Source organism: Bos indicus, chromosome 13 (genome assembly GCF_029378745.1).
Source record: "Bos indicus isolate NIAB-ARS_2022 breed Sahiwal x Tharparkar chromosome 13, NIAB-ARS_B.indTharparkar_mat_pri_1.0, whole genome shotgun sequence".
Taxonomy (NCBI): Eukaryota; Metazoa; Chordata; class Mammalia; order Artiodactyla; family Bovidae; genus Bos; species Bos indicus.
Genome location: NC_091772.1, coordinates 10,579,512 through 10,605,770, shown reverse-complemented (window position 1 = coordinate 10,605,770; position 26,259 = coordinate 10,579,512). Strand labels below are relative to the sequence as shown.

Here is a 26,259-nt window from a genome sequence, read left to right as displayed (position 1 = left end):
AGAATAGAGAAAAGGAAATTATTTAAAGATTAGCCTCAGGGATTAAAAAGATAATTTTCAGAAGTCTAGCATACATCCTAGGAGGAGAAGAGAGGGAATTAGGCAGAAAAACAGACTGAAGAACAAACGGCAAAGATTATCCCAAATTTGGTGAAAAACAAAAATGTACAGATTCAAGAAACTTAGTAAACCCCATTTAGCATAAAAGTTAATAAAACTACACCCAGGCACATCACAGCCAAACTGATGAAAAGCAACATAAGGAGAAAACCTTGAAAACATCCAGAGAAAAACAACACATCACATATAAGGACACAATAATTCAAAATGATTGTTGACTTCTCAGAAATAATGGGCTCCAGAGGACTGTGTAACTTCATCTTTAACATGCTTAAAAACAACAACAAAAAGAAAACTCTGTCCAACTAAAATTCTGTACACCAAAAATATCCTTCAAGTGATCTTGTCTTCTTTGCGGCATGTGAACTCTTAGCTGTGACATGTGAGATGTAGTTCCCTGACCAGGGATGGAACCCAGGCTCCCTGCATTGGGAGCACAGACCACCAGGGAAGTCCTCAAATGCATTTTCAATTAAAAAAACAAACTGAGAGAACTGCAAATAGCCTTGTGCTAAAAGAAATGCTTTAGTTGAAGAGAAATTATGCCAGATGGAAATTTATATTTTTAGAAAGGAATAAACAGAATCCAAAAAACCAAATATCTGATTAAAATGAGAGAAAAAAGCTGTAAACTTGGAAAAAATACAACTAAAGTTAAAAAAAAAAACCACTGTCTTGTCAAATTTGTAAGATATGTGGATGTAATCCATGTAACATCTATACTATCAAGGTGGGTGAGATGGGGGTACACATTTGCAGGATTTCTATATTACATGTGAAGTGGCAGAATATCAATTCCAAATAAATTATGAAAAGTTAAGTCCACAAAAACACCTGCACACAAATGTTTAGAGCAGCTTAATTCATAATTGCCAAAACTTGTTAATAACCAAAATACCCTCCAGTAAGTGAATAGAGAGACTTCTCTGGCAGTACAGTGGTTCAGATTCCATGCTCCAGATGCAAGGGACAAAGATGCAAGGGTTCAATCCCTGGCTGGGGAACCAAGATCCAGTATGACACACAGCATGGCCAAAAAAAAGATAAACTGGAGTACATCCATACAACAGAATATTATCCATCACTTTAAAAAAATGAGCTAGCAAACGTGAAAAGACTTGGAAGAACTTTAAATGCACATTCAGTTCAGTTCAGTTCAGTCGCTCAGTCGTGTCTGACTCTTTGCGACCCCATGAGTCGCAGCACGCCAGGCCTCCCTGTCCAACACCAACTCCCGGAGTTCACTCAGACTCATGTCCAGCGAGTCAGTGATACCATCCAGCCATCTCATCCTCTGTCGTCCCCTTCTCCTCCTGCCCCCAATCCCTCCCAGCATCAGAGTCTTTTCCAATGAGTCAACTCTTCGCATGAGGTGGCCAAAGTACTGGAGCTTCAGCTTCAGCATCATTCCTTCCAAAGAAATCCCAGGGCTGATCTCCTTCAGAATGGACTGGTTGGATCTCCTCGCAGTCCAAGGGACTCTCAAGAGTCTTCTCCAACACCACAGTTTAAAGGCATCAATTCTTCGGCGCTCAGCCTTCTTCACAGTCCAACTCTCACATCCGTACATGACCACAGGAAAAACCATAGCCTTGGCTAAACGGACCTTTGTTGGCAAAGTAATGTGTCTGCTTTTGAATATAAGACAATCTAAAAAGGCCACATAGTATATAATTCCAAATATATGATATTCTGGAAAAAGTAACACTGTTGAGACAGTGAAAAAGATCAGTGGTTGCTAGGGGTGGGGACAAGGCATGGATGAACAGACAGAGCACAGGGGATTTAAGGAACTGAAACGTCTCTGCACGATACTGTAAAGGTGCAAACATGTTATTACACATTTCCAAAACCCATAAGGTGTAAAACAGGGAGTGAGCCCTAGTGTAAACTCTGGACTCTGGGTGATCATGGTATCAATGTAGATTTGTCAACTACAACCACAGTGGTGAGGGATGGGGTGGGAGAAGTATTGGGTTGGCTAAAAAGTTTGTTTGGGTTTTTCCATAAGATATTACAGAATATTCAGATTTGTCAACTACAACCATAGTAGAAGCTATGGGGTGGGAGAAGTATTGGGTTGGCTAAAAAGTTTGTTTGGGTTTTTCCATAAGATATTACAGAAAAACATGAACGAACTTGTTGGCTAACCCAATATATGGGAACTCTCTGCACTGTCTATTCAATTTTGCTGCAAACCTAAAAGTGCTCTAAAACAGAAAGTCTATTAGTTTTTTTAAAGAAAACAGAAACAATGGTTGGATAAAATACTGAAACATGCTATAATACTTAGGACTCTTGAGAACATTATACCAAGCGAAAGAAGCCAGTCATAAAAACCACATATAGTATGATTTCATGTATATGAAATGTCTAGAAGAGGCAAATGTATAGAGACAGAAAATAAATAAGTGGTTGCCCTGGGCTGATGGGGGTGGGGTGTCTGAATGAAACGGAGAATGATTGCTAATGCGGGATTCTTTCGAGATGATGAAAATGTTCTGAAAGTTGTTGTGGCCATGGTTGCACAACCCTGTGAATATACTAAAAACCCCTGAATTACACATATTAAATGGGTGAATTGATGGTATGTGAATTGTATTTCAATAAACTGTCATTTTCTTAAGTAAAGCTGCAATTTTTTAAAAGTAACTGGTTAGAACCCATAGCATGCATACTTTAAACATTAGAATGCTGAAGAATACTGAAGAAGTCTCTCGACTTCTAGAGATAGAAGATAGACTTCTCATAGTGATAATTCAGCAGGAAGGCATGTCATAAATATCCACATGCCTAACAACAGAGCCTCAAAACAAACAAAGCAAGAACTGAAGGAACCAAAGCTAGAAACAGATGGAAATTTTAAACACCAGTTTCTTAACAGGTAATAGAAGTAGATCCAAAGTAGGGGGGGGCGAGGATATAAATAATGTACACAATACCATCAACCACCTTGTCGAAAATAAATATGTTGAGGATTGACACACGCACACTACTGATGTATAAAAGAGATAACTAATGAGAACGTATTGTATAGCTCAGGGAACTCTATCCAATGCTCTGTGGTGACTTAAGTAGGAAAAGAAATCTAAAAAAGAGGGGATATATGTATACATATAACTGATCCACTTTGCTGTACAGCAGAAACTAAAGTAAGATTGCAAAGCAACTCTACTCCAATAAAACTTAATTTTAAAATATGTTGAGTATAACAAGCAGTGGTTAAGCATTCATTTCATAATAATTTTTGTCTCCTTGGAACCTCTAAAAATCTTTCAGTGGTCTGAAATCTTTCTTTAAGATTTACTATTATCTTCTTTGCTCTTATTATTTATGTATTTACTCTGGGCTGTGCCAGGTCTCCGCGGCCGCACATGAGCCTTCTCTGGCTGCGGCAAATGGGGGCCGCTCTCTGGCTGCGGTGTGCGGGCTTCTCGTTGCGGGGGCTTCTCTGGCTGTGCAGCACTGGCTCTAGGATGCACGGGCTTCAGACGCTGCAGCCCGCAGGCTCTAGAGCACAGGCTCAGAGGCTGTGGTACATGGGCTTCATTGCCCTGCAGCATATGGAATATTCCTGGACCAGGGATGGAACCTGTACCATAGGCAGATTCTTAACCACTAGATGAACCATCAAGGCGGTCTTCTTAAAGGAGGTGACCAAAGTAATTTGCACAGATGCCTTTTTCCTTCTTAACACCCTTTCCAAACACAAAGACTTATTCAAAACCATCCCATTTTCTCCAAGACACAATCCCTGTATTCTTTCCTCTTAGATGTTTTAATTCTCTACTCCCTGGAACCCAGGTGGTTTTGACAAGAAGCCCTGCTCCCCTGCAGAAATGTGCTGGGGGCCAATCACAAGCCATCAGCCAGAGATAGACAGCATCCAGGCGGGTGGGTTTGGAGTGCTGCAAAAAGCACAGCAAAGGAGATGGACCTGGTCTGCACCCCCGTGTCATCACACAGCAGTGGCACCTGGCAGGCACTTGTTCATTTCCTATCAGCAAGCAGCAAAGGCGAGGCACGAGCTGGAGCCTCCCGCTTTTCCCAGGAGGTGGTTTCACTGCCAACGCCTTGTGATGCTCTCCAGGGTCTTAGGTTCCATAGCACGGTTGCTTTTCAGCAGTTACCTGCCAGCTTCTGACTCATGAGACCTGTACAACCTCCTTCAACAGATTGTGCTTAGTCACTCAGTTGTGTCCGACTCTTTGCGACCCCATGGACTGTAGCCCGCCAGGCTCCTCTGTCCATGGGGATTCTCCAGGCAAGAATACTGGAGTGGGTTTCGACTGAAGGCAGATTCTTTACTGTGTGAGGCACCAGGGACTATCATATAATGACCCGCATAAGACCTGAAAGGACAGGCCTGTGTCGGGGCGTCAGCATATCAGACGGCCTTCCTTCACACAGAAGAGGCCACGTCAGGGGCCCGTACTTCTCCATCCTAAAGCTCAAGGGTCCCAGAGCATGTCACTTCCCTCAAATCACTTGCAGGCAGTAACAGCACACTCTGTAGCTTTAGGACCAAGCTAGGATGGCAGTGCGCATGTGTGCTAAGTCACTTCAGTTGTGTCTGACTCTTTGTGACCCCAGGGACTGTATGGCAGGCTACAGTCCCTGCCAGGCTCCTCTGTCCATGGGATTCTCCATGGGATTCTCCAGACAAGAATACTGGAGTAGGTCACCATTCCCTCCAGAGGATCTTCCTGACCCAGGGATCGAAGCTGGGGCTCTTATGTTTCCTGCCTTGGCAAGCAGGTTCTTTACCACCAGCGCCACCTGGGAAGCCCAAGGATAGCAGGGGGATCATGAAAAGAGAGGAGATGCCCGGTGTGGTTATGTACACCATGGGAGGATGTCAGGGACAACTTCTTTTTAAAAAGGAAGAAAAGCAAGTTGCAAAACTGTTCTTTCATCCCAGAATTATTTACTGAGGGAATTCCCTGGCAGTCCAGTGGTTAGGACTCCATGCTTTCACTGCTGAGGGCCCGGGTTCAATCTCTGGTCAGGGAACTAAGATCCTACAAGCCGTGCAGCAAGGTAAAAAAAAAAAAAAAAAAAATTTACTGAGCATGCACCATTCTAGGCACTTAGGACACTGCAACTAACGGAACAGACAAACCTGGCAAATAAGCAAACCCTGTCTTAAACGGTGATAAGTAACATGAGAGAAACAGAGCAGCAGGGGTATCATCAACTCACAGCCTGAAATGGGGCAGATGGGGAAGGCCTTCCTGAGAAGGGGACCTCTCTGTGTGTCTGAAGGTCGTGTATCTTGGTCTGCATACATATGCCTGGTGCTTCCCTGGTGGTTCAGTGGTTAAGATCTGCCTTGCAATGCAGAGAACAAAGGTTCGATTCCTGGTTGGGGAACTAAGATCCCACATGCCATGGAGCAACTAGGCCAACAAGCCGCAACTAGAGAGTCACAACGAAGACCCCGCGTGTGGAAACCAGGACCCGACATACCAAATAGATAAATAAATACTAAATATTTTTGAAAAGCCAGCCTGGCCTCAAATGATTTCAAGAGGTCCCTAAACCCCCGAGTATTCCCCTGCCTTCTTCTAAAGCCTGAAATTTCTTTAATGAGGGGGGAAAGACACCTATTTAATTCCACTGAATTCTATTAAATTCCTATTTAATTCTGTACTATCAGAGAGAAATATCTGATGGTTTTGGAAAAGCTGATGCACAGGGCTCCCGTGTCACCAGGCGCCCATGGAAGCGTATGGTTGGTGTCTGGACTTTGCTCCATCACAAGGGAAGGGGAGCACAAATTTCAAGAAGACAGGTGGGCCACTGAGTCAGAAGGAGCAAAGGCGGCTATCAGACAGCACTCATCCCAGCTCAGCTGCCTCTGCCTGTTTGGCCCAGGACAGGGCAGCTGTCTGCCGTGTGGTGCGCATGTCGTGTGACTGAAACCAGGCAATTCCAGTACACTAACCATGACGGTCACACAAGGCAATTTAGCAGTGACCGGGCACCCTGGACACTCACTGATCAGCAGTGCTACGCTGAATCCTCACCTTCTGTACCATTTGCATTAGAGCAAGAAGGGAGCTCTCTAGCAGACCCACTCTGAAAGAAAGGCTAAAGGAAATTCTTCAGGTTCAAAGAGAAAAATACCAGAGGGAAACAAATTTCAAGAATAAAGAAAGAGAAATAGAAATGGCAAATAACTATGTAAATATGAGACTTATGGTTTTTTGGTCTGTGCCATCCAATGTGTGGGATCTTAGTTCCCTGACCAGGGGTAGAACCCTTGTCTTAATCACGGGACTGCCAGGGAGTCCCTAATTTTTTTTTTAAGAAGTGGCTAAAGCAGTCAGCTTTTTATACTTCTCATTTACTTTTAAGAAATGTTTATTTTTATGTATTTATGTAGCTGTGCCAGGTCTTAGCTGTGGCACTTGGGACCTTCCATCTTCATCGCAGCAGGTGGGATCTAGTTTCCCGACCAAGGATCAGACCCAGGCCCCGTGCACTGGGAGCACAGAGTCCTAGCCACCGGACCACCAGGGAAGTCCCGAGACTGTTTTGTATGTATATATGTATGACAGCAGAAAGCAAAATTTCTAACACTGTCTGAAGCAGTTTCTGATGCATGAAGACATAGCACTAAGTGGTGGTGTGGCTTCTATGTTCCCCTTGACGTGGCACAGTCTTATTTCCAAGCAGAGAAAAGCTAAATATGAATACTATAATCACCAGAGCAACTACTAAAATAGAGATACATGGTGAAAAACATCAATAAAAATTATTAAAATGGAACACTAAGAATATAATCAACAATACAGTCAATAATAATGTAGAAGAATATAGTCAGTAACAAAGAAATACCTTTCATGGTGACAGATTTATTTTGAAATGTATAGAAATGTCAAATCACTATGCGGTGCACCGGGGAACTAACAGAGTGCTGTAGTCAATTATACTTCAAAAATAAACAAGTTCATAGAAAAAAAGATGGGGCTTGTAGTTATTGGAGGTACGCAGAGGGGTGTTGGGAGGGGAATTGGAAGAATCTGGTCAAAGAGTACAAACTTCCAGAGTACCACCCAGCCGGGTGAGGCGGGGAGACCCAGCCCTCCCGGCCTCTGCCCCCGACCCAGATCTAGAAGGAGCCCCGGGGCCGAAACACCTTCTGCGCGCCTGCCACCGGCCCACCGGAGCCGCGAGCCCGGCTCCCGCTGCCCGCCCGCCGGCCCCTGTCCAGGCGCGTCCTCCCGTTCACGGGCTCGCTGGAGACATGCGCTCCTGCAGGCGATCCGAGCGCTCCAGAAGGGCACGCGCCTGCTGCTAAGAAAGAGCCCCTTCTGCCGCCTGCAACTCTCTCATCCAACCAGCCTCCCGTCCCTTCCCCTGCCCCGAGAGACTGTCTCCTCCTCTCCCACCGCCGAGACCAGGAGAGCCGTGCCCGTCGTCTCTAAGCTCCCTGCAGCTGACACCAGCCACCAGTTAGGTCCCAAGAGTAAGCACCAGGAAAGAAGAACAGAGGTGAAGATTCACGGAGACTCGCGGACAATCTATCTTCTCTTGAGTCTCCTTTTCCTCTCCACTCCTCCCCCCATCCCCGCTCCTTCACCGGCAAGAGAAATACGTGGTAAATTCACTCGTGGTGTGGACTTCAGTTGGCAAACCCAGGCCCTGTTGGCCCTGCAAGAGGCGGCAGAGCTCTCCTCAAAGGATGCTCAGCTGGCCCGGAGGATCAGAGGCATTCAAGGGCACGGCAGGGCTTCGGGCACCCGCCCGTGTCTCTGGTGGATACCAGAGCCCCTGCCCGTGGCTAGGACCAGATCCAGGGGGTACAAGGTGTTGCCTGCACTTGCTGTCTCTGAGCAGAGTGTGTGAGTTGCTTTCCTAGTTAGTTTTTTTGAGAAGGAGAAGACTGCATGGCTTTCCTCTGTACCAGAGGTAAAATATGAGAGAATCAAGGTATTCCATAAATCCTGAGAATCAGATGAAGAGACTCTAAGGTTGACTTCACTTTGCAAATTATTCATATGACTGTTTGATGATTTGGAAAACATCAGATTTTCTAGGTTATAGGAGATAAGGATATTTACTGATTATTTTAAATCCTCTTGTACCATTTAAATGTTTTACCATATGTATATTTACTTTTATTTAAAACATGATGGAACAAATAAGGGAAGACCACTCCAGTCAGTTGCATGGAAGAGCCTGGTGCATGCAGGATACAAATATCTGTCCCTCAGACTGACTCCATCATTAGTGGCAGAAGCAGGTTCCTGTGTGCACTGTGCCTGCCAACAGATCAAAGATTCAACTGAGATGAAAACGGAAAATTGTTAAGGTCTGATGTTTTAGCTCCTTCTGGTAAACTCCTACCAAAGTCATTCAGAAATTCCAACTTGTAGAATTTATTTGATTCTTTTATTTGCAAATCATAGACGTATCATAATTCATACTTCAGAATTCTTCATTCCAGGATTTTAAAGAGCTTTTTCAATGTTTTTACAGGTATTTTTATAACTTCCTTGTGGAGAGATAATAAAAATAATTCTTAATGAAAAAAATTTGAAGCAAAGTTACTGTTATAGAGAGATTATACTGTGTTCTTTGTGTGTTAGTGCTAATTTCTTCATTCGGACACTGTTTTCCAAGAGCCACAATTTAAACAAGAGAATTGAGGGATGTATTTTTGTCTCCAATGGAGTAGAGTGTGAGCTGATAAAATCCTTGCCCTTCTTTTGTAACTGAAAGTAGTTTAAGAGACTTCCAGGGAAATAGGAAGTGCCACCAGAAGACTTTTGATATTGTGTGTGATGAAAATGATCAGTGAGGGTGGATATTAATAATGATGCAGTCAGCCAACTGAATTCAAACTAAATGGAAGGACCAAGTTCTATTGTTTGATACATTTTAACCCTTTGGAAAAACCTTTTCCTGTTCTACATTAACTCATTTTTATGTAAACACTGGAATAAACCTTATCTATGAATACATTCTTTTAAAAAAAGGTACAAACTTCCAGTTGTAAGATACATAAGTACTAGGGATATAATCTATAATACAATAAATACAATTAATAAACACTGTTCTATGTTATATATGAAAATTGTTAAGACAGTAAATCTCAACAGTTCTAATAAGGAAAAATACTATTTTTCTTTTTTTTCATTTTGCATCTATATGAAATGAAAAGTGTTCACTAAACCTACTGTGGTAACCATTTCAAGATGTATGTAAGTAAAATCATTCTATAGACCTTAAACTTATACAGTGTTGTATGTCAATTATATCTCAATAAAACTGGAAGAAAAAAATGAAATAGAAAAAAAAGGAACACTGAGCAACATTCAAGTAATCCAGGAAAGAAAAAAAATAGAAATAAAAATATAGAGGATAGTTATATGTCAACTATACCTCAATAAACACACACGGGGACAAAGAGAAAACAAATAATAAAATGATAGACTTATACCCAAATATATTAATGGTCACATTAAATGTAAATGGTCTAAATGCACAGACTAAAAGAAAGGGACTATCAGACCCAAATACATGCTCTCCTCAGGAAATCTGCTTCATGTTTTAGTAGAAGGATGGGTAAAACAAGCCATACAAAACGATATTTCTTTATGTAGAGTGACTATATTAACACCAGAAGAAGTAGACTTTGGAGGAAGGAAATTACGAGAGATAAAGAGGGGCATTAAATGATTTCAAAATGTCCACTCACCAAGAAGATATAATAAGCCTAAATGTAGATAAACCTAAGGAGTATATCAAGGCTGTATATTGTCACTCTGCTTATTTAACTTATATGCAGAGTACATCATGCAAAATGCCAGGCTAGATGAAGTACAAGCGGGAATCAAGATTACCAGGAGAAATATCAATAACCTCAGATACGCACATGACACCACCATTATGGCAGAAAGCAAAGAAGAACTAAAGAGCCTCTTGATGAAAGTTAAAGAGGAGAGTGAAAAAGTTGGATTAAAACTCAACATTCAAAAAACTAAGATCATGGCATCCAGTCCCATCACTTCATGGCAAATAGATGGAGTAACCATGGAAACAGTGAGAAACTTTATTTTCTTGGGCTCCAAAATCCCTGCAGATGGTGACTGCAGCCATGAAATTAAAAAATGCTTGCTCCTTGGAAGAAAAGCTACGACCAACCTAGACAGCATATTAAAAAGCAGAAACATTACTTTACCAACAGAGGTCTGTCTAGTCAAAGCTATGATTTTTCCAGTGGTCATGTATGGATGTGAGAGTTAGAGCATAAAGAAGGCTGAGTGCCAAAGAACTGATACTCTGTGGTATTGATGTTGATAATTGATATACTGTGGTGTTGGAGAAGACTCTTGAGAGTCCCTTGGACTGCAAGGAGATCTAACTAGTCCATCCATAAAGGAAATCAGTCCTGAATATTTATTAGAAGAACTGATGCTGAAGTTGAAGCTCCAATACTTTGGCTACCTGATGTGAAGAATTGACTCATCAGAAAAGACCCTGATGCTGGGAAAGATTGAAGGCTGGAAGAGAAGGGGACAAGAGCAGATGAGATGGTTGGATGGCATCACTGACCTGATGGACATGAGTTTGAGCAGCCTCCAGGAGTTGGTGATGGACAAGGAAGCCTGGCATGTTGCAGTCCATGGAGTCACAAAGAATTGGATACGACTGAGCGACTGAATTGAACTGAGATATACCTAAAAATCGGAGAAGGCGATGGTACCCCACTGCAGTACTCTTGCCTGGAAAATCCATGGACGGAGGAGCCTGGTAGGCTGCGGTCCATGGGGTCGCTAAGAGTCGGGAACGACTGAGCGACTTCACTTTCACTTTTCTCTTTCATGCACTGGAGAAGGAAATGGCAACCCACTCCAGTGTTCTTGCCTGGAGAATCCCAGGGACGGGGGAGCCTGGTGGGCTTCCGTCTGTGGGGTCGCACAGAGTCGGACACAACTGAAGCGACTTAGCAGCATACCTAAAAATAGTTCAACAAAAAACACAAAGCAAAAATGGACAGAACAACTGCTTTTTCAGTTTCACAGCTTTCCTGGGGCAGAATCCTCCGAAAGCCAGTAACTGGTAGAACCACATAAACAGTAGTTGACAAATGCTGGAGGCTAGAGGTGGCGAGATCAACCTTAAAACTCCTGAGCTAGGGGGAGGGAAAGGGGATGACACACTTACATGAGTTTTACTTCCAGGAGCCCCATGGGGTCTTCATGATAAAGACTGGAGAAAAAAAAGAATTAGACTTTCACTATTTAGACAGGGACGAGAAGAAAACTAACAGTTTAGAAATGTACCCAGAGAAAAGTAACCATTTTCAAAAACATCCATACCAAAGGGTGTGTCTTGCCTCAGAATAAACTATTTTATCAGACAGAGCCTTATCAGACATGGGGGAAGGGCAAAGAGCAACTTGACAACTGGAATCTCTTCTAGCCTTCCTGTCTTACAACTGGGACAGAGGCAAAAAAAAAAAAAAAGGATGAGTGGGAGCTAAGAAACTTCTGAAGGGCACAGTCCAGGACCTCATGACCACAAAACAGTCTGCCTCACAGGAATGCCTCCCTCACCCAGCACCTCTCCACCACATGCACAGGGCCCTGGTAGGAAAGCCATGCATTATACCACGGGCACTGCCAGACACAGACTCCGTTTCAGATAGAGTTTCTGGGAAAACCCAGAGACAACAGGGAGACCACAGAAGACACCTGAAGCATCTGAAGCCTGATATCTACCACAAGTCCAGCTTTCAACACAAAGTTACAAGGCAAACTAAGGGCAAGAAAAAGCAGAGCTTGAGGAGGCCTGAGAAAAAGCAGGCATGAGAACTTGGCTCAGATATGGCAAAGATTTTGCAATTATTAGACTGAGAGTTTAACTATGATTAACATGTTAGGGGCTGTAAAGGGAAAAAAGTGGACAACCTACAAAAAAACCAATGGGTAATACAAGCAGGGGCTTCCTCAGAAGCTCAGTGGTAAAGAATCCACCTGCAATGCAGAAGATACAGGTTTGGTCTGGGAAAATCCCATGGACAGAGGAGCCTGGCAGGCTATAGTCTAAGGGGTTGCAGAGTCAGACATGACTGAAGCAACTGAGCATGCATGCAATATAAGCAGAGATATGGGAACTCTAATAAAGAAGCAAAAATAAATGCCAGAAATCAAAAATATAGTAATAGAAATAAAGAATGCCTTTGATACATTCATCACTAGACTGGACATGGGTGAGGAAAGAATTCAGTAAGCAATTAATTTATATCACTAGAAACGTCTCAAACTAAAAAACAAAGAGAAAAACTAATGGGGAGGGGGAGAAAAAGGAATAGAGTATCCAAGAATTGTGAGACAATTACAAAAGGTGTAATATATGCATAATTGAAATATGAGACGATGAACTAAAAAATTAACAGAAGAAACATCTGAAGTAACAATGGCTGAGAATTTTCCAAAATTAATGGCGGATCCCAGAGAACACATCCAGGAATTTCAGAGAACAACCAATCAGGATATATCACCAAAGGACTACACCTAGGCACATCATATTCGAACTGCAGAAAACCAAAGACAAATCCTTAAGGAAAGCCTGAGGGGGGAAAACCACCTCACCTGTGGAGGAACAAAGTAAAGAATCACATGTCTTGTCAGAAAACATGAGCAAGAGAATGAAGTAATACATCTGAAGAGTTGAATGAATAAACCACCCACCTATGGTTGTATATCCAAAGAAATTATCCTTCGTAAGTGAGGAAGAAATAAAGACTTTCTCAGACAAAAACTGAAGGAATGCATTGCCAGGAGACCTGCCTTGCAAAAACTGTTGTTCTTCAGAGAAAAGGAAAATAATATATACTAATAGGTCAGAGATTCAGATCAACATTTAAAAAGGGAAAGCATTAGAGAAAGAATAAATGAAGGTAAAATAAAGCATCTCATTCTTTTTTCTTTCTTTTTTTGTTTTTGGCGACGCCTCGTGGCTTGTGGGATCCTCGCTCCCGGACCAGGGATGAATGCACACCCTCAGCAGTGAGAGCACAGAGCCCTAACCCCTAGTTCATTGGCGAATTCCCTCATGTTTTTATTATTAGCTGATTCAATATATAACTGTTCAAAATAAAAATAGCAACAATGTGCTGGTGATCATAGCTTATGAATGAGGGAAATGAACAACTGCAACATTATAAGGAACAGGAAGGAGGAACTGGGAATACTCTGTTAAGAGGTACCTGCACTATCTGTAAAGTGAAACAGAGTTATTTGAAAGTGGACATAGATTACTTGCAAATGTATATTGCAAACTCCAGGCCAACCATAATTTTTTTTTTCAAAAGAAGAATTGATATGCTAAGAGGAGAAAATGAAATCATATAAAATGCTCATTAAAGTCAGAGAAGACAGGAAAAAAGAATGGAGTATATTTTAAAAAGGTAACAAAGAATAAGTGCAATGAATGGAAGGTTCCTTTACAAATGGAGTAGATATTAATCCAACTATATCAATAATCACCTTCAATGTGAATGGTCTAAATACACCAATCAAAAGAGTCTGTTAGAATGGATTAAAAAAATATGACCCAACTGTATGCAGTCTACAAGAAACACATTTTATTTTCATTTAAAAAAAATTAATTGCAGCATGCAGGATTTAGTTCCCTGACCAGGGATCAAACCCTGGCCCCCTGCATTGGGAGTTCAGAGTGTTAAATGCTGGTCTACCCAGGAAGTCCCCCTAGAGGGTTATATTACAGGGCCAAAGGCAGAAGTTTTTTTAAAAATGACCTCTCTCTCCCTTTAAAAAAAAAAAAAAAACTGCTTACACAAAAATTGACCCATGTATGCATGCATATATATGGTTCCAAGAGTTTTAACATGTACAGATTTGTATTAACTGTCACAACAATGAGAACACAGAAGGGTTCCATCACCAAAAACACGTGCTGACCTCAAACAGTCCTAACACTGCCCATGTTTGCTGATCCCACAGTCTTGCCTTTTCCAGAATGTCATATAAATGGATCCTTACAGCACATGGCCTTTCTGAACTGACTCTCTTTCAGCATCGGTGAGGCTGCACGGATGGCTGTCATTTCACGGAGGGCAGTGTTCCAGGTGAGGGTTGCCACAGTGGGTCCAGCCATTCACCTGATGGACGATGTTAGGATTCTTTCTAAAGACAATCTTTTTGATCTTTCTAAAGAGCCCCCATGCTGCAACTAAAACTCAGTGCAGCCAAATTAAACAAACAAACAAAAAAAACCTCCATCCTTTGATTCCAATTTAAAAAAAAATCCTGGAGGCAAGGGAACACCAAGATCTGGTACCATCTTAAAATGGAAAAAACAGAACAAATATACATTGAATTTCAATACACTATCCTGCTGCAGGTTTATAAATGCTAAGGCATATATAGCTAGTTTGATCAAACAAAATCACTTCAGCTTACTTCAGAGGGTCGGTCATTGACTTCCCAAGGAGTCTCAGCCTTCCTCCCACCTGAGCAACACAAGTGTGGAATGTGATGCTGCAATTCCCTTTTGTGCCACATGCAGCCTGCACACAGCTTCTGAAGCACTGGAACGGGACCAGCCCCAGTAAACAGAGGTGGGTGGGTCGCCTCCTCCCTGGACGCCACTGTGGAGGAAAGATGTGGGTGCAGGTACATTTCCAGAAACAAATGAGTAACCTATATTTCTCTGTCCGAAGTAAGAGGCGAGAGCACGCTGCAGCCAGCAGTGAGGCAGGCAGAGCAGACCCAAGGGTGCAGGTCCCAGGACACGTGTCGTTACAGAAATGTTATTACTGGTCACAGAACCGGCTAGTTTTATCAGCGTTTGGTTCTCTATCGAAGCCAGAAATTCCAGAAAGACTTCACATAAACCGTTTTGTTTCATTTCCAAAATGTCTGAGATCTCAGTGTTGAAGTGAGTGGGTATTAGTGTGACGGCTCCTTGCTCACACTAATGAGCGAGAGAGGTCATTTTTTAAAAAACTTCCCTAGGGTTAGTCCAAGAACAGACCAGAAGGTCGGCACAAAGCACCCCTGCTGCTGTCTGCAGGGTTCACTTGCCAGAGCAATGTCCTCAGGATACCCAGGAAGACAGGCTGATTCTGACAGGCATGATCTTGCTTTTCTTCATCAAATAAGTAAACACTTAATAGACACAATCTTGCTAATGTCAACTTAAAAAAGAGTCACAGCCTAAAAGTTGAGAGTTACGGGTTTTTGGTGGGAATTTTTAGGACTTCAAGCCTAAAGTAATCTCAAGTAACCCTGGGGGAGGGGGGGAGGGTGTCAGGTTATATAGGTTTGCAACAAAGCGCAAGTAGTCTGAACATCAAAAGTTATTTTTCTGAATTAAAGAAAACCAGATATCTCAAGGAATTTAGCACTTTTCTACATATAGGAAGATGCAAGAGTCTGGGCCCACTAAAATCATTCCTCTCACACGCAGCTCAGCTATCTGGGGTCAGTATCCTACGTTTTTTCACGTCCTAAGTTTCCTCAGTGCTCACCGTAGGGAATGGTGCAACCTCATGGCTGCCTTACTGCAGGCATTGTTCTTCCCGGGTGCCCTCAGAGTTCAGAAATTCATATTTGGAGGGCTGGAATTGCTGATGGCTGTGACAGCCTTGTTTACTGGTATGGCAGGAAATACTCCATCTCTCACTAATCACTAAAGAAACCAGACTGAAACAGCTCAAGCAACAGGTTTCCACCCAGGGTGCAGGTGAGCTGGCTCCACCTCCCTGGCCCGGGGCAGAGGTGGGGAGGAGAGGGCTGACACTCCCACCCACCTCCCAGGGAAGGGCCACTGAGGATGTTCTGGTCAGAGACCCCACTGGACACCCATCCCACCAGCCACATAAAGGAGCAGAGGTGGGACTGGAAGAAAAAACCAAGGGGTGTGCTTTCATATCCAAAGAGAAAGACAAGAGGAAACCTAAAATTTTTCATAGAATGCTATGTGAAAGTTCCTAACTGTTCAGCAAAAAACTAGAAGCCTAACCAGAGGGAACAACAACTCAGCACACCAGGTGTATTTTTTTTTTTTTTTTTGCCACACAGCCCAGCAGGAAGGATCTTAGTTCTTCAACCAGGCAGGGACAGCACCCAAGCCCCTGCACTGGAAGCAGAGTCTTACCCACTGGACCACCAGGAAGTCACCAGGTGTGTGTTTTCAACAACAGTGAAAATGGACAGACCTGCAAACTGTATCATCACACAAACCTCATCTTTAAAAAAAAAAAACTACAGAAATTAGCAGAACAAAGCAGAAATCTAGCACACCTTTCGACTCCACATGCTGCTTTCCTCCACAGCGGAGGCAAGGACGGAGCCTGCAGGGTAATGAGAGCATCCTGGTGAATATACTCTTTCCTTAAAGTTAATCTGTGTTCATCATTTTTTGAAATGTTTGCATATTTTGCCATTCTGAGTAGTTTCTCTTTGTAGGATAACCGTTGCAATTTATTTTTATTTCAGTCAAGTGACCTTAAACGTTGAGAGAGAAAAAGTAAAACAGGCTCCAGGAGGTTTTCTTAAAGCCTGCAGGCACTGGAGTCTACTTTCCGCGGACAGCCAGAGCCGCAGGAGAGATGTCTCGACCTTTGATACCTCCACAGAATGCTCGCTCTTGCTAAATAAACTTTTAATAATACAAAACTAGTATTTCTTGAGCACTCATCTTTTAATGGGCACGTTCCTAAAACTGAGGAATTTAGCCTTGTGAGGGAGGTGCTGTTATCATCCATATATATATATATATATATGTATGTATATATATTATCATCCTTATATTAAAAGCAAGGAAACTGAGGCATAGAGAGGTTAGGTAATTTGCTCAAAGTCACAGAGTTGGTAAGTGAACACATACTGAGGTCTAACTACACAGAACTACCAACTTGTACATCCTGCCTCATGCCTACTGATAGCATATAAACCCACAAAGCAGTTTTAAATACCAAAAAAAAAAAAAGTTTTTCCATGACTAAGTTCAGGAATCTGAAATCCAGAATATATGAGAAAACGTCCTTCTAGCTCGAAACCAAACCAAGAATGTCCTAATGTTACGCAAGAATTTTCTATTAGGAAACCTAATTATAAGGAAAGAACATTAACTTGGATAGTCCCCCAAATTAAAAGCATTACTTTAACCAAACACTCTGTGTCCCGGTCCATTTCTATTCATCTGTTAAGAAACTTTCCCTTTGCCAGAACCTTTCTCATTTTGTGTTGGCAATAAAGAACACAAGAGAATAAAATAACAAAGACTACAAAATCTATTTAGAAAACCCTAGGAACAATTTCGGAGAAGGCAATGGCACCCCATTCCAGTACTCTTGCCTGGAAAATCCCATGGGCGGAGGAGCCTGGTAGGCTGCAGTCCATGGGGTCACTAGGAGTTGGACAGGACTGAGCGACTTCACTTTCACTTTTCACTTTCATGCATTGGAGAAGGAAATGGCACCCCACTCCAGTGTTCTTGCCTGGAGAATCCCAGGGACGGGGGAGCCTGGTAGGCTGCCGTCTATGGGGTCGCAGAATCAGGCACGACTGAAGTGACTTAGCAGTGGCAGGAACAATTTGCCCCTGCTCAGTGTTATCCAACTTTCTTATCTTAAATTCCAGCCAAGCCGTTAGGAGCCTAAAGGCAAATCACACAAAATTGCTGATCTTCTTTGTTCTCTACACATATTTAAAAGTCCGCAGAATTCAGCAAAACTCAGAAACCCCGGGTTTCTCCTTCTGAAGAATGAGCCTGCTGTGAAGGTCACTGTCAACACCAACAACTCAGTGGCCCAGCAGCAGACTCAGAGATGCCAAGAAGTGGGCTTCCCTGGTGGCTCAGCAGTAAAGAGTCCACTAGCAACATGGGTTCCATCCCTGATTCTGGAAGATCCCACGTGCGGAAGAACAACTAAGCCTGCCCCCATACCGGAACTACTGAAGCCTGCACGCCCTAGAGCCTGTGCACAAGAGAAGTCACCGCAAGAGAAGCCTGCACACTGCAACTAGAGAAAAAGGCCTCACAGCAACAAAGACCCCGCCCAGCCAGAAACAAACAAATAAATAAAATTATTGTACAAAAAATGCCAAGAAGCAATCACCCAAAATGTAGACAAAACACAGCAGTGAAGAAACCAGGCCATGGGGAAATCACCATATTTTGCTATTGCAGTTGCTTGAAGTCCATGCCAAACAAAATAGTAAAGTGTTATCATCCTGAGCTGATGCAGTTTCCTAAATCAAACGGGGCTAAAAAGGTTCAGATGGAGCCATTACCAAGTCTGACACATGAGCGGTTCAAGACTAGTGAGACAATACGATGCCACGCAAGTTCCCAGTGACACTGACCAGTGGCCCCAGGGTGGAGAGGACCCTGGGAGCACCAGGCACGGCCAGTTCTATAAAAGAGCCCTGCTCCTGGTGGCGCCTGCCAGCATCCGGTGTAAAACCAACACCACCCTGACTCACCCAGGAACCGGACTCCATTCGGGAAAGAAGCCTGGGAGGAAGTACTGGCTGCCCACACCCCTGCCCTCACTGACATGGGAGCTCAGAGCAGGTCTGCTTCATGGGAGCTCACTTTGCTGCTGCTCACTTTGCTGCTGCTGCTGCTGTGTCGATTCAGTCATGTCCGACTCTGTGCGACCCCATAGACGGCAGCCCACCAGGCCTCCCGTCCCTGGGATTCTCCAGGCAAGAACACTGGAGTGGGGTGCCATTTCCTTCTCCAATGCATGAAAGTGAAAAGTGAAAGTGAAGTCACTCAGTCGTGTCTGATTCTAGTGACCCCATGGACTGCAGCCTACCAGGCTCCTCCGTCCATGGGATTTTCTAGGCAAAAGTACTGGAGTGGGGTGCCATTGCCTTCTCCGGGGAGCTCACTTTGAATGATACTATAAAAGTCTTCCTAAAATGCTCTCCTGTTTTAAGTCACAGGATTTCAGAGTTTTATGGTTACTGAACTTGCTTGTCCATTATCTTGATAGACTTGAGGAAAATATCCTCATTTGACAAATGGGGGAAACGAGGCACAGATATTTGGAGCCCAAAGACAAAAACTAGGCAGTCTAAAATCAGCCTGTGTCCCAGGTGAGACCGGGATGCACCCACACCCCATCTCTGTAAGCACTGACGGGTCCTTGCGCTCCTCTCAGGGGCCCATTTTGAGCCAACTCTGGCTAAAAGTCAGGTTCCACTCTGAGACAGGAACCCAGAGGAAGAGCAGTTTGGGGGTAGAGGTGAACACAGAAATCCAGCCTGGAATGTGTTGAGTTTGAAATACCTAGCAGGCACAGAAGTGGAAATGAGCAAAGGCAGCTAGATATCTGGCCTGGGGCAAAGACACTAGCTGAGTAAAACTTCCTGTGAGCGAAACTTGACACAAAAAGCTACTCAAAGCACCATCTTCTTTTCCCACCTCTTCAAACAACAGAGCCAGGGAGAATACCTTACTGTCTGAGCCGCCAGGGGAGCCCAGAGAGAATACCACATTTCATCAAACTCAAGGTGCCTCTGATGCTAAGACAAAGGACAAAGAAAGGAAAACTCTGTCAAAACTTGACACGATGAATTCTAAGACAGCGTTGATCGTAAGATGCACCCGCAAGGACTTCCCTAGTGGTCCAGTGGGTTAGAATCTGCCAATGCAGGGGACACATATTCAATCCCTGAGCTGGGAAGATGTGACATGCCACGGAGCAACTAAGCCCCTGTGCCACAACCACCGAGCCCAAGTGCTGCAGTCACTGAAGCCTGTGAGCATAGAGCCTGTGCTCCACGACAGGAGCAGCCACCACAGTGAGACGCCTGTGCACCACAATGAAGACCAGGCCTCATGCACCTCAACTAGAGAAAGCAGGTGTGCAGCAACGGAGACCCAGCACAACAACAACAATTAAAAAAAAAAAATTCAACCCAAATTCAGAGAAGTGAGAAGATGAAAAAAATGCATCTTAGAAAAGATGAAATAGTGTAAGCTTTTATCAGTGGCAGATTTTTACATTGCTGTGAATCCAGGGCAGACATTTGTTTTTGTAACTTTTTATTCTGATGTACTTTCAATTTCAAATGCATAGAGAAGTTGCAAGAACAGTACAAAGAATTCGCCAACACTCTTTGCCTAGATAACTTCACCAATGTCTTGCTTTCACTTTGCCCCATTGATCCTACGTCCATATGATCATTTTCTCCCCTCCCCCTTACCCCATGAAGTTTTAGACTATGTGCCGTCTTATTCCTAAACATAGAATTGGCCAGAAAGTTTGTTCGGGCTTTTCACAAGATGTAACAGAAAAACCCAAATGAACTTTTTGGTCAACGCCCTACTTCCACATGTATTTACAAACACAAGGACATGGTCACAGCACTGTTATCAGACTCAGGAAACATGATATTGCTAGCATACTATTGGCCCATCCACCTTCACACTCAAATTTTGCCCACTGACCCAATAATGTCCTTTACAGCTACCCTCCCCCGAATCCAGTCCACAGCTAAGCACTGTATATAGTTCTCAGATCTCTTAGCACTCTTTCAACTGGAATAGTTCCTCATCTTTCTTTGTGTTTCTTGACCCTGAAAGTTTAAGAGTACAGAGGCCAGGGATTCCCTGGTGGTTCAGTGGTAAAGAATCCGCCTGCCAATGCAGGAGACACAGGTTCGATCCCTGATCCAGGAAGACCGCACATGCTGCAGAGCAACTAAGCTCGTGAGCCACAAACCGAGCCTGCGCTCTCGAGCCCACAAGCAGCAGCCGCTGAAGCTCACAGGCCCTGGAGCCGGGCTCTGCAGAGAGAGGTGCGAAGCCTGCGCGCCGCAACCAGAGTGCAGCCTCCGCTTGCCCCAACTAGAGAAAAGCCCGAGCAGCAACCGAAGACCTAGCATACCCAGAAAAGAGGCCAGAGGCCAGTTACTTTGTAGAATGTGACTCAAATGTAGTTTGTTTCCCACACGAGATTCAGGTTACCGCAGCAATACCCCAAGCAAGGCTGTGTCCTTCTCTGCACCTCTTATCAGGAGGTTATCTGGGACCATAACTTTGATCAGTCACTTAGTTAAGGGGCATCCACAGCAGGGCAGTCAACACCTTATTTTGTGTGTTCAACTTGAAATAATGAGTATTCAAAAAGAATTAAAAATGTATCAAGAACTGCTTAATTTTGAAGTCACACTGCTGCATGTAACTACCAGCTATGTTTTTACTTTTTTGCCACAGAGCAGGACCGACTAAGTCTGATTAATTATGTAGAACCTTGTGAACAACCTGTTAGAGTGCGACCAGCAGCGAGCACAGGTCATTGATGCAGACAGTGGCCCAGTCCAGGGGCAAACTCGCCCTGTCCCTTTCTTAATCTAGGTCCTCAGACAGCAGCGGCTTTCTCGGGAGCCGAACCACAGAACCAGTCACCTGGGCCCAGGGGGCTCAGTGGTCGCTGCAGTCAGCAGTATCACGCCCGGGAGGCGGCGGCACAGCCCTTCCTGTTATCACGGGGTCAGCGTCCCCCAGTGTGAGCGGAAGAGTCTGGTCTACCCCCGGCTCTGTCATTCGGCCCCAGCTGGAGAACTGGTGACGCTGCCCACTTTTACTTGGCTTTGCCCACTTCCGGGAACGCAGCCGGAAGCCGAGAGGCCAGGTGGCTGGATGGAGCGGCGCCTCTAGACCCCCGAGCGCAGGGCAGGTGGAGATGGTCCAGGTACAGGGAGCTCTCCCTGGGGTATGACAGCCTGCCTGCTCATCAAACTCTCCACTGAGCAGACTGTCTTGTTGGTTGTTAGAGAATTTACAATCGTTGACAAAATTCCTGTGCCCTGAAGTGAGAGAGTGAAGGTCGCTCAGTCGTGTCTGACTTTTTGTGACTCCATAGACTGTAGCCTGCCAGGCTCTTCTGCCCATGGAATTCTCCAGGCCAGAACACGAGTGGGCAGTGGTTCCCTTCTCCAGGGGATCCTCCCAACCTAGCGATCGAACCCAGGCCTCCCGCATTGCAGGCAGATTCTTTACTAGGGCGCAAGGAAACCCCTGTGCCCTGAAACTGAACCCCAAATCTGTGAATGTTTCATTACATGATGTGATGCTGGCTCTTAAATTCACGCCATCTTTGACCCTGAGAGCAAGGCCACCACCTGGCGTGAACCACACTCCTACACTCCAGCTCTTTTGTTACTATTGTTAGTTGTTATTGTTACTTCCAAGGACAGACACATCCAGGAGGCCCACAGAATGCAAGGCCAGTTTATTAAGCCATCTACACTCTTGTTCACAGATGGAATTTGGTTGACAGTTCCTCTCTTGTCCCGCACTTAGGATGACTAGACAGATGATGTTAGTCACAGCTTCATGGGGTTTTTTTGTTTTGGTTTTGGTTTTCAGTCACCAACACTGAAAAACCCTCATTTTCTTTCTAATGTAAAGAAACAACGTTGTCACTGAGGCAATGAAGTACCAGTCTTCGAGATGGGAATCACAGTACAGCCAGCTCAGCAGACTGCTGTGAGCACCAGCCAAAGGAATTTACCCGAAGCACTGAGAAGAGAGCCTGGCCCACAGTGAGTGCTTAGGCACAACTTAAACAGAAATCACCAAGAGAATCGGCTCCATTTCTGACAGTAGCTCAGCGTGGCATGGGGCCCAGGTACCAGGGACACACCACCTGTGCAATGAGCCACACAAGCCCACCCAAAGCCTGTACCTCAGCCCCCAAGTCTAAGGAAGGGCCATCCAGAGTTGAGAAAGAAGTGTGCAACTATCAGAGCAGATGCAAACTCCAACTTCCACCAAGAAACTAAAAATACAGAATGCCCAAAAGAACCCCTTGGTCCCATAGTTCACAAGTCAAACAATGCTGACAGTCAGAATCCCCTGGTGGAGAGGTCTCACCAGCGGGCTCAAGGTCACCTTGGGGCTGGGGCAGGGAAAACCTTCTGCTGCCACCACCCGCCAAATAGCTCCAGGTAGAGTCTGGCCTCCTGCTTGTGATTAACCAAATTGCTGGCCTTGAGCCTGAATTCCTAATTCATACTTGGAGAAGGAAATGGCACCCCACTCCAGTATTCTTGCCTGGAAAATCCCATGGACAGAAAAGCCTGGTAGGCTACGGTCCATGGGGTCACAAAGAGTCGGACACGACTGAGCGACTTCACTTCATTTCACTTCACTGCACTTGAAGCCAAGGACTAAGTTAAAACCTAAGTTACAGCTACTGCCACTCAACTTTTTAGGGAATGACCATGGAATCAGACGGCAAAGTGGCCTGGGTACTGGAAACACTCTTCCAAGTTGGAGGGCACTATTCCTTCAGTCAGAAGCCATGCCACGCAAGTGACTCCACCTCTGAAACTTCTACTTCAAGGCACACCAGACACTGTTTTTGCCTCCTTCTTCTAGACCTATCTTGAGTCAGAGAAGAAGAGAGATGTTCAGCAACTGCCTGCTTGTGGCAAGATCCAAAGCTAAGTGTCCAACGTAGAAAGAACATGGACAGAGGGATCTATCACATGCCCCAAACACCACATGCGCCATCTTCAAAAAAAAGAAACAAACCATCCAGTAACCAGCAACCAGCACCTAAAGCCACTCACCATAAAAGGGCAGGATCTGAACACCTTGAATACTCAGATAGAACTCTGCAACTCTTCTGTTACTCTATTTCCCACCACCAGATGTTCGTAAGGACTCAAGACACACAATCAAACTACAGTAAATCCCCTACATATGAACAAGCTCCATTCCAAGAACATGTCCTTAAAGCCAATTTGTTCATAAGTCCAACAAAGTTAGCACTGGTACCCAACTAACAAAATCGGCTATATAGCACTGTGCTATAGTTGGTTTACAATACTTTTCACACAAATGAAACAAACACAAAAAAAATAAAGAAAACATTTTTAATCTTACAGTACAGTACCTTGAAAAACTACAGTACAACAGCTGGCACACAGGGGCAAGAAGAGTTACTGACTAAACAGGCAAGGAGAGTTACAACAGGCAAGAAGAGTTACTGACTAAAGGAGGTGGGAGATGGTAGAGGTGAAGGATCATCAGCCACAGATGGAGGACAACCTGCAATTTCACTCCTGCCTGATGGTGATGCGATGCACATTTGCATCTTTGAAAGTTCACAACTTGAAGGTTCATATGTAAGGGTACTACTGTAACACTAAAGGATGAATCCCCAGCATGTTGTGCACAATGACACAGCCCATCCACCTCCGAGAAGCCCTGCAAACTGCAATGTCTGGGGCAAACATGAGCTAGAGAAAAACAGCTATCCATCAAAGTTTATATAAACTCCTCAACTGAACAGAATTCTCTGGTGGTCCTGTGGTTAGGACTCCAGGAAGGTGGCATAGGTTGGATCCTTGGTCAGGGGAACTCAAATCCCACAAGCGGAGTGGCCAAAAAGAAAAGGTAAATAAGATAAATTCCTCAATTAAAAAATGTTAAAACCCTAACTTTTCGATAAACTGTTCTCCTAGTTTGATGACGTAAAATGTTATCTGAGATTCAGGTGCTTTGGAGATGGCCTGTTATTTTACCATTCTGCAAAAACGATTATCTATTTTTTTTTATTGAACCTGAACTATAATTTCAGCAGCAGCCCCTCAAGAGCATCTTACCGTCGCTCCGTCCTATTGACAATGCTGGCGGTGGGACCGCGAGCATCACTCGATCCTCCAGCCTGGACCATCACAAGACCACCGGCTCCCAGTTCTTGCCCCCACCCCCCCCCCTTCCCTTGCACCACCACCCCCGGGGCCGTTCCACAGCTCGGCCTAAGTCTCCAGGAGCAGAAAGGACCCGAGCGAACTTCCTCACTTCCATCTTGTGCAAATACACAGCTCAACAAGGAGTTTCCAGTTATCAGTATGATTTATGGGATCCGCGACTAAGCGCACCCGCGGGAGGAAAGCCGCGCTTCTGCAAAAACTACTTACAGCATACAAAACTCATAACAAACTTTTCCGCCCCAGAGCGTGAGTCCTTATTTCTAACAATTTTTTCAAGTGTAAACTCGTAATACAGCAAAAGGAAGCAGGTAGGAAGCAGAGCTTCTGCACAGTGAGGCGATCTTACTCAGAGCTCATCCCGAGCAGTAACTGGACGCCAGCAGCCGCCTAGAGGACCGGCCCGGCCGCCTTGGGACCCCAGCCGATCGCCCGCCGGCCACCTGAGCCAAGGTCCTGGAGCGGCAACCCAGACGCGACCCGCGAGAGGGCCGGCCTGGCTCTACCGAAGCCGCCCCGCGCCCCAGGGTCTCGAGGGAAGCGAGTTCCCTCCGGACTGACTCAGGGGCCCCCAGGCCCGGGGGCAGAGCGAGGCGCGGAGCCCCGGCCCGCGGTCCCAGCGCCCGCCACTGTACGCCCCCGGGTGCGCGATTACCCCCGCGCTCGGCTCACCTGGGCTGCGGCGTCTCGGGTCCCGTCCGCGCGGGGACAGACCAAGGGCGCGAGCGTGCGCTCCGCTCCTAGCCGCGTCTCGCCGCCGCTCTTTGTGTCTGGAGGCCCGGGAGCCGCTCTCCTCCCCGCCTGCAGGCGCTGAGGCTGCTCCTGGCGCGGGGCAACGAGGGCCGAGCCCTGGGCGGGACCAGGGGAGGCGGAGCCTGAGTCGGGGGCGGGCCCCAACTTAGAGGCGGAGCCAGAGGGGCGCGGCGGGGCGGAGAGGCGGGGCGGAGAGGCGGGGCCAGAGATCGCGGGACCCTCCGCGGCGGGGCAAAGCCAGGGGCGGGGCCCCCTCAAGAGGGGCGTGGCCCGTGCCGAGTGGGTGGGGTCGGTGGGCGGGCCCGCAGTGGGTGGGGCCCCGTCTGGAGTCCGCGGGGTGGGGATCCTAAAGGACGAGAGGGCTACGCGCTGCCCCGGGAACATCTTGGGAAAATTTAGAGCCTCAAGGGATGAACCAAGGGGCTGACCTTGCTGATCTCTGTGAGCAATGCACCCCTGTTCTCAGGTGTCGGTCTAGCATCCTCTTTTGGAAGCAAACCAGGCAACACACCTTAAACCCAAGTTGAGCACCATGCTCTGCTGCTCGGGGTGATGCCAGAGCCTTTACGCTGTGCCTGTGACCTTTCCCAGACAGGGAGGGACCAGCAGAAAGTCAGGCCACGCCGAGGTGGTCAAGCTGCCAAGACCCTGGTCGATT

The 26,259-nt window shown here is 45.3% G+C and overlaps 1 protein-coding gene across 4 annotated transcripts in view; it reads right to left on the bottom strand.

Moving 5' to 3' along the window:
- LOC139186644 (ninein-like protein) overlaps positions 1–25,697 on the bottom strand; it is a 96,657-nt gene extending 70,960 nt beyond the window's left edge. Inside the window, exons 1-2 of one of the 4 annotated variants that reach the window (XM_070801939.1) lie at positions 25,521–25,697; positions 14,562–14,749 (exon numbers count right to left, since the gene is read on the bottom strand). The gene's annotated coding sequence lies outside the window, so the exon portion shown is untranslated. Of the gene's footprint in view, positions 1–11,298; positions 11,344–14,561; positions 14,750–25,520 lie in introns of all 4 variants that reach the window. The other 3 variants (XM_070801940.1, XM_070801938.1, XM_070801941.1) reach the window with 3 other exon arrangements.
- Between the last annotated feature and the right edge of the window lie 562 nt (positions 25,698–26,259).